Below are 9715 nucleotides of genomic sequence, written 5' to 3' on the forward strand. Positions count from 1 at the left end.
CTAAAATAAATTCACTACAATAACTATGAAATTATTTATACACAATAATAATTAGTAAAATTATAAAATTCACTGCCATCAAATATGATGTGTTATAATTTATATAGATTAAAAAAAAAAATTGAACACGCAAGTTACATTTGTTTAAATTTGAAATTACCTGCCATCAATATGATGGAGTATGATTATAGATTTTTAAAAATGTGAACATGTCAGCTACATTTGGAAATTACCTGCCATCAATATGATGGATTATGATTATAGATTTTAAAAAGAATTTGAACACGTAAGCTACATTTGAAAATTACCTGCCATCAATATGATCGATTATGATTATAGATTTAAACAAGAATTTGAACACGTCAGCTTCATTTGGAAATTTGGAAATTACCTGCCATCAATATGATGGATTATGATTGTGTAGGTTTGAAAGAAAATGTGAACACGTAAACTACATTTGGAATGAACATGTTAAGGGCATCAGTTTTGATCATTCATGCAAAGGTTTCCGTCATCTTTAGCGTTGTTACAGCAGCATAAAGCTGTACATGGTAGTTTTGACTTCTTGCACCTACATCTATATGGTTATGCATCGTGTCTTGCATCCACAATAAATCATCTCTATCGAAGCAGTAGGAATAGCTTCATTTTTCAGAAGCACTGGTTGAAGTTTACCATTAGATAGCTCCCAACCAAAATCTGTTGGTGATGGCAAATGCTGGATTGGCGATACAGCTTTTTTCCATACGAGTGCTTGGAAGTGTGCTCTTTGTATATGCTGGTGTACTGCATCAAGAAAGTATCTATAAAAGACATTTTTCAAGCCTTGTCCGAGGGTTCTGCAAAAGCACTGATTCCATTCCACACTATTAGTGGATGCGATACTACCTCATATCCAGGGAAGAGTTAAATTACATTAATACATACATACAGTAATTTAACTCTTCCCTGCTCATATCTAAGTGGTCACTCAAAGGCATCGGCATGGGAAGTATTAAAAAAAATTATGAACTAATTAAAGACCTGGGAGAAAACCTATCAATGACCAAGTTATTATGGAATCGGAAAGATTCATTTGCTACGTTTACGGTGTTGGTCAAGTTAAAAGTACCAATGAAGTTAGGCTTTTAAAAATCAAAACCAGAGGCATTACCTCCAACAAGCGATGCAGTGCACCAACATATAAAAAGAACACACTTCCAAGCACTCGTATGGAAAAAAGCTGTATCGCCAATCCAGCATTTGCCATCACCAACAGATTTTGGTTGGGAGCTATCGATCTAATGGTAAACTTCAACCAGTGCTTCTGAAAAATGAAGCTATTCCTACTGCTTCGTTAGAGATGATTTATTGTGGATGCAAGACACGATGCATAACCAATAGATGTAGGTGCAAGAAGTCAAAACTACCATGTACAGCTTTATGCCGCTGTAACAACGCTAAAGATGACGGAAACCTTTGCATGAATGATCTTAACTGATGCCCTTAACATGTTCATTCCAAATGTAGCTTACGTGTTCACATTTTTTAAAAATCTATAATCATACTCCATCATATTGATGGCAGGTAATTTCAAATTTCAACAAATGTAACTTGCGTGTTCAAATTTTTTTTTTAATCTATATAAATCATAACACATCTTATTTGATGGCAGTGAATTTTATAATTTTACTAATTATTATTGTGTATAAATAATTTGATAGTTATGCAATTATATTTTATTCAGTATACAGTAGGCCTATGCTGTAGTTTAAAGGTCAATAACCATACTATCGGCCATTCTTGTACAAAATGTGCCATTAGACTGGATAGAAACACACATGTTTTAAACGATTTAAAAAAAAAAAAATTCATAAGACCACAATTTTCAAAGTTATATTATTATTATATTTGACTAATAGTTCAAAGGTCAATAGTTGTAGAATCGACCATTTTTTGTAAAAACATTTCATTATAATAAATATGAATGTATAGTTTCTGAACAATTTGAGCCCTATTTCGTGTCTCTCCGATTATTGGTTACTGAGATACGATAAATCAAGGTCAAAGGTCAAAATGTCAGAAATAAGACTTGCATCCATTTTTGGAGAAAATGTGTCATTAACGTGAATATAAAAACATATATTTAAAACATTTTGACACCAAAATTCATTATCTGTGACTAGTGGTTCTCGAGATATAGGGTAATTATAAAAAATGGCCACCATTTTTAATTATGCAAATTAAGGGCTTAGATGGCCGAATTTTGCTTGGGATCCACCATATTCGTAGGTCGAAATATCCTAAATCAAGTGGATCCCAGCTTCTACCCAAAAATGCTTCTTACACCATATTTCAGAGGAAATAGAACTTGTCTATTACTCTTGTTATATAACACCCTTATACAACCTCATCTTCTTTATTGCAACATTATTTGGGCAGCCGACTACCCATCAAATTTAGAAAAACTTAATAAACAAATTAAACGTGCTGCCCGTATTATTACTTTCTCTCACTATCTCGCCCCTTCCCAACCTTTACTTAAAAAACTCAATATACATGATCTATTTACAACACAAATTGCTTCCTTTATTTTTCAATTCTTTAATACCAAACTCCCTGTGACAATGTCTAATCTATTAAGTCATCATACAAAATCACACAAGTACTATTTACGTATCGACAATAAATGTCAGTATCTTGATGTACCTCCTTTAAGACTGAACATTTCCGAATATTTTGTTTCTGTTTCAAGACCGCGAATCTGGAATGATCTTGATGATAAACTAAAGCATTTTAAATCTCTTTATACTTTTCGTAAAAATTTTAAAAAATATCTTATTTCTTTATACTAATTTTAATATTATTATGATTGTAGTACACTGAAAGTATCTATTTTTATTTCATCGTTTTTGTTTTTATTTATTATTTTATGTAGTAAATTGTATTAGTTTAAATGTATGTGTATTGTTTCTGGGGTCTTTCTCGAGACAAGAAACTTGTTTTCTTCTAGAGAAGACCCCAAATGATGGCTTATTACTATGTTTTCATATGTACACACCTATAATTATATTATACTGTATAATGCCATTGCTGAATAAATAAATGTTTTTTTAACTTGAACTTGAACTTGAACATGATATGATAGTTAAAATACCGTGTAAACTGTACAAAATGAACAGCATAAACCATCTATTTTACAATACAGGACTATTGACAATGTTTAAAAAACTTCCCAAAAAGTTCAGATAAGGTAGCATAGTATACAGTGTACCATGGAGGAAATATATACAGATATATATCTGTATATTTCCTCCATTGTATATTGAAGCCTCCTGAATTATCACAGAAATACTATACTTTACGCAATGTTATGTTTTTTTTAATTGCTACAGAATTTAATTGTAACAAGTATACTTATGTTTACATTTCAACAGTACTTAATAATGTGCCATTTTCTATATCCTATAATAATGATGATGAAATGAAATGATTTAAATCATATTAACTTTTACACTTTTATAATAGCCCACAGGGCACAGAATAGTTTATACCATCTTTATACATGAATAACAAAATAATGATTAAAATTTAAAAAAAAACATGTATTATTTTTTGAATAAACATTTCTTAAACAGTTCTATTTATTTTAAATTGGTAAAGAAATTTTCTGGAAATTTTCCATTTGGCTGGACCTGCCCTGTATAAGGACCCTACACCTAGCCTTTGAAACCTGGATTTGTTGTCATAGTGGAGTTTGGTAAACTCATGAAGGTTGCTGATATTCTGGTTCTCAATTCATATCCACTGTACAGGTGTTTAATGCTGTATTGTCTAGAAGGTGTCAGGCTGGATGGAATCAAAGCCAATTAATTATCTATTGCCCTATAACAGCCTTTCCTCAAGGTTTAAATAACAACCACTTGTTGGGAAATTGCTATTCATTAAATCATTGCATTAATAACTAGAAAGCCACTCCGAGAGTGCATACCTCCGCCTACTGTAACATTCTCCTACATAAGATTTCTCCGGGGAAAAAATATATATATTTGTGTGTGTGTGTTAATGCTGTTTGTGATTTAGGCTGGCTGATTTCACTACAAGCATGTGTATGCGAGTTTGGCGTAAAGGTATGGCACGCCAGGACGGACAAAACCATTTCAAATGCCAATCCCTAGCTGTTGAGTTTACAAATCCCTACTAGTCGAGATCGACTAGACACATACCTATCGGTCGAGTTTACCACACAGCACTAGTAGTTAATGACAAATTATACACATCACTAATGGTCGAGATTTACACATCGCGTTACCGGTCGCGCTACTATAGGTAGACTTTCCAGAACGGAAAGGGCTGTAGTATTTGTAGTCGTGGAAGTATGAGTTGCATCGCATAAGGTGCCGGATTGTTAGAAAACTTACTTGTAAAAATGTTGTGTTAGGATGGAAATCGATGATGGAAAATAAGGAAAATTGTCTTCAACTTAATGTGATCGTGTTAACAGAGAGGATGCTTGATCAAAGAGGTCGAAAATGTTTCAATTAAATAATTGTTTCATGGAATTAATTTTAATGTATTCTTTGTGAGCTAATTTTTAGTCACGTGGACGCGACTCTATAGTTCACTATGTCGGTCGGTCTGTCGGTCTGTCTGTCGGTCCGGTATCACTATGCGTTTTATCGCTTTTCTGTACTTTTTGAACTGTTTTGATGTACATTAGTCGCGTGGGTGGACGCGACTCTATAGTTCACTATGTCGGTCGGTGTCACACAGCCGCAATTACGGCTCTTTCGGACATGTAATATCTGGTAACCACCGGTAAACAACGGTAAATAGCCACAACTGTACACATATAAATGTAAAAAGTAAATCTACTAATAATCTTTGACAAACAATTCTTCCTCTTATAATCCAAACCCTCCAAAAAAAAAAACCACAAAAAAAAAAACCCAAGCAATTCTCAAACAATGATACAGTATCCCTATTCCCACACAATTTATACACTTTCCCAAATTCCCAATCCTTCCAGACAAAATATCGACAATCTTCTTATTGTCAAATAAATCCCAGAAACCCCCCTTCCAAATACAATAATATCACAAGATGAATAATACAATACTAAATGTCCACAATATCGTTCCTTCTTGCCTTTTCTCCTACGCTGACACAAAAACAAATTCGAAAGATAAAAGTTAAAACGATTCTGCAACTAAACAACTCCTCTGCTCCCGTTCTGCTTGTATTCCCAATTATACTTCTTCTCAACCTGCAACTATCTTCTGACATATAAATAAATGAAATAATATAAAGTTAAAATGTTTCTTGATGTCCTTCTGCACTGCAATCCGCTCCCCGATCAATTATTTCTTTCTCCTTTTCCACGTACCATAATATCAGTATCAATAAAGTCAGTCTTCGATACTTTCAACAATTCTTTAAAAGCAATTAATTCTGCTATTTCCAACAGTTATTATTCGATTTATTAACTTCATGTATCTCACTTTATTTCATTTCTGCTCCAGCTCTAGATCACCATAATTATTTCCAACTCACAATTTATTAACTTCATGTATATCACCTTATTTCATTTCTGCTTCAGCTCTATATCACCATAATTATTTCCAACTCACAATTTACTAACTTCATGTATATCACCTTATTTCCTTTCCGCTTCAGCTCTATATCACCATAATTCTTTCCAACCCACAATTTATTAACTTCATATATATCACTTTACTTCCTTTCTGCTTCAACATAACATAACCCTCCTTCTCTGTCTCCTCTCAATTTTCATCTCCCTCTCAACATTCCCTCAATTGCACACATACCACAACCTTATCCTTCTCAACCAATCAGCAACTCACACACCAAGTCAACTCTTACACCTCTCCCCCAATCAGCAACCTCCACACACTCCTTCTCTGCACACAAACCTTCTGCTCCACTGGCTTAAACAATAGTTTCCTAAAACAAAAGAAAGGTTCAAATAATGAAAACAAAAGGAAAAGTAAGCATGACTTGCAAAATAAATACAAAACTTATGTCACTTGTGACAGTCGGTCTGTCGGTCCGGTATCACTATGCGTTTTATCGCTTTTCTGTACTTTTTTAACTGTTTTGATGTACAGAAAAGTTTTAAAGTACATTAATTTTTGAAAGTTCATTTTTTTTCTGAGAGCACGCGACTTATGACTGTTGGCCTTGTTCAGATTAAAAGCCATTAGGCATGATCTATCTTGTTTTTTTTTTTAAAGTAAACAAAGACTTCAGAAGAAAGAGAGTAAACCTGATGCTGCAGCAAATGATCCACAAGTCTACTATAACACTGCAAGTAACAATTACAATCATTTTGTACCAGGGTATTTTTTTCTTCTTATTCATTTCTAATATTTGATTTAATCATAATAATATTATCAGAAAAGTTTAATGACCTGAAAACTCGGCAATTTATTTCTGGCTGTTTTAATTTATTGTTTTAATTTAGCTTTTCCCATTATGTGTATCTCCATTGGGATCCAGCGACTGATACCAACAGTATTGTAAATATTCCGATTGATGTGTAATTGTTATATTCAACAAAAACCTAAGTTAAGAGCTCGGAAACCAAACAAAATTCCTACTTGTTTCCCCATCTTTGTACATTTATTTTCGGTCATTGTGGAAGTATCAATATATCGATTTTTCTGAAGAGCAATAATATCAATCAATTAAATAATAGGTTATGTACAGAACATCATCAAAAGTTATGGAAAAGGGAAACCTTTAGTCTGTAGAGCTTAGCAAACAAACATTCAGACGATAACTTGAAAATTGTAGAAGTTATTGTGCGAACAAATACACATATATAATCCTAAAAACAGTTATAACAGCTATTTCAATTTCAATAACTACCCAAGAGCAAGGCCGATAGCATTTTATGTCAAAATAAATGTGAAGATGAAAGACAGCCGGCCAAAGATTTCAAGTTAATGAGGTTTACATCTTTGATGATAATACTTTTTTCAATACATTTCTTAATTCAAGAAAAAATCAAGACAGAGTTTATGAAGTTACTGATGATGATTATGCTACGGTAACTGGTGGTCCTTGTTACAGTAACACAGCACAGACACCAGAAGTGAGAGAAGACCAACCAATAAGAAAGTAGAGACTTTACCAAAAGAGGAATTCTTTGATACATTTTTAGAATGATTATCTTATCTCCATTGAGAGATTATTATCATTATCATATTTTTAAAATATATAAAAAATTAGGCCTATATTATGTTGATTTTGTGATTATTATTTTATAGTATTATAAACGTAGTATAAGGTTTGGAGAAAAAGGCCAACAATCCCACATTTCTATTCTAAAAGAACCGTTGTTATTAGCCTACAATTCAGACATTGGGTATTTTAATACAATTTGTAGTTAATAAAAAAAAAATGTATTAGGCCTACTTACTGGATTATATCGGTACTAACTTCAATTTCGATTTTCAGAAAAATAAACATTCGATAGCAACTGAGCTGTATTTAAAATAGATTTCTCTAGTCTGGTTTAACTCATATCTTTATATTATTCATCGGTGATGAACTTATAATTAATTAGTTGCATTGTAAATAATTAGGCCTGGCTTCTAAAGCTAGAATTCTAGACAACTACAAAATAACCTATTCGAAGTCTGATTTAATTAATCTTCGTTTTTCAGGCTTTTGGGGGACAATACATCTTTAATAGTTAGAACTATGGTTTTAATTTGTCTAGAAAATGAAAAACAAAATTCTGAGTCAGTAGTGTTAAGATGCTTTCATTCGGGTGTCACGAAACCTAAGACTACGAAAGCTAAGACCCCCTAAGACCTAAGATCACGAAAGCAAGACCCAAGACCTAAGATTACAAATATTTATCTTTCGCACCTGCCTTGTATTTTAACTCCCAACATTTATTCTGAATACCACACCTTAGAATTGGCACTTTCATGAAAAAGAATCACATAAAAAGTAACAAATACATTTTTAAATTGATGATTTTACAGACGTTTTCTCGCACACAAAATGACTAGCCTACAGCACACAAGAAGTAGGCCTACCCCTCATGTTCAATGTTTTTGTTTCTATGGAACGTCAAAAGAGCAAAAATTATATAGAGGGCTGAAAACTCTGTGGAGTCCATCTACAGTGTGGATGGAACAATGTAAAATTAAAATTGTAATGATAATAGTATAATCATGCAAGTACGAAGAAATAAATACTGGCAAATCAATTTTAACTTAAAAATTATGATAAGTTTTTTTGTTTCGTTTTCTTTCTGTTTTTATACTTGTACTATTATTGTTGCTCTTTTGGCGCTCCATAGAAACAAAAACATTGAGCATGGGGAGCTCGAGGAGTTACATTACAGTATACAAAGAAACACGTCTGTAAAATCAGGATGGGAAAGGATTTATTTATTTGTTATTATGTGTTTCTCCTTCTGAAAGTACTTATAAGTCCTAATTTTAAAGTGTGGTATTCAGGATAAAGTTAGTCAACAAATTTGGAGTCAAAATACAAGAAAGGCAGGTGCGTAAGAAAAACATCCTCTGAACCAACACATTGGAGTAAATATATACCAACAAACAACCCGTCAAGTTTGTTTGTTGTAAAGAAAAAATATACATTTACTCAACGGGCGAAAATAATGTGAGTTTATCTATGTTTTGCGGTAGTATTAAATTATATTTATGGTAATAAATGAAACCTACTGTGTTTAAAATTATGTATGGATAAACAAGTATTGTTTTTAAGCTGTAGTATATCTTAGAATTTGTAATCTTAGGTCTTGGGTCTTAACTTTCGTGATCTTAGGTCTTAGGGGGTCTTAGCTTTCGTGGTCTTAGGTTTCGTGACACCCGCTTTCATTCACATATAGGGCCTGGATTCATTATAAGTGAAAGGTCCTGTTCTAAGAAATAGATGATAACCAGAACTTAATTCCCAGACAACAACAAGTCCATCATTGCTTTAAAGTGGAGCTACACTCAGACTTTCTCAGCTTATATTATGTTTAAGTATGTTTAATTGAAAGTGATTACATAAAAAAAACAGGGAAAATACGGAAATATTTTCCAAAAACTCATTTCTAAAAAATCGGTCAGAAAATAGTGTTTTTTAATACATTACACTTTTTCAGTAACTTAGGGGTTATTAGTTTACAATACGTCGCGAAACGCGTTACACTTAGCAACTGACGCGTTTTAGTCGCCGGTGAACGCATGGGTGAAATGTCTCCCCTTTGGTAAATTATGTGTCGAAAAATGGGGAATAAATTTTATACGATTTGTTTAGGCCTAGGCCTAAGTAATATTTCCGATAAAAATGTCAGTATAATCAGGGAGCAACTCCCTGGTATAATTTACATGTATTGTAACCTCATGATTTGCACTGTACAACAACAGCATAATAATCTTATCAGATTGTTTATTAACTTTAAGCTAGGCCTAGCTAAACTAAGCCGTCTGCTCAGCCTAGCTAGCCTTGAATTTTTTGTCTAGGCCTATATGCATTCATGGGTTTGAAAATTCTTGGTCGTTTCGCCCCATTTATCATTCCTGGGTTTTCTCGCACATTAGAATTGTGAAACACAAAATCCTATACAGAACAAGAGTAGTAAAGCGATGTGGAAGCTTAGGCCTGACTGAAAAGCAACTATTCAGGCACCCTATCATGGCCCATATGGGTAGGCCGAGGTTGGGTGACAGCAGAACAAACTTCA

This window comes from Antedon mediterranea, chromosome 6, assembly GCF_964355755.1.
Source record: "Antedon mediterranea chromosome 6, ecAntMedi1.1, whole genome shotgun sequence".
Taxonomy (NCBI): Eukaryota; Metazoa; Echinodermata; class Crinoidea; order Comatulida; family Antedonidae; genus Antedon; species Antedon mediterranea.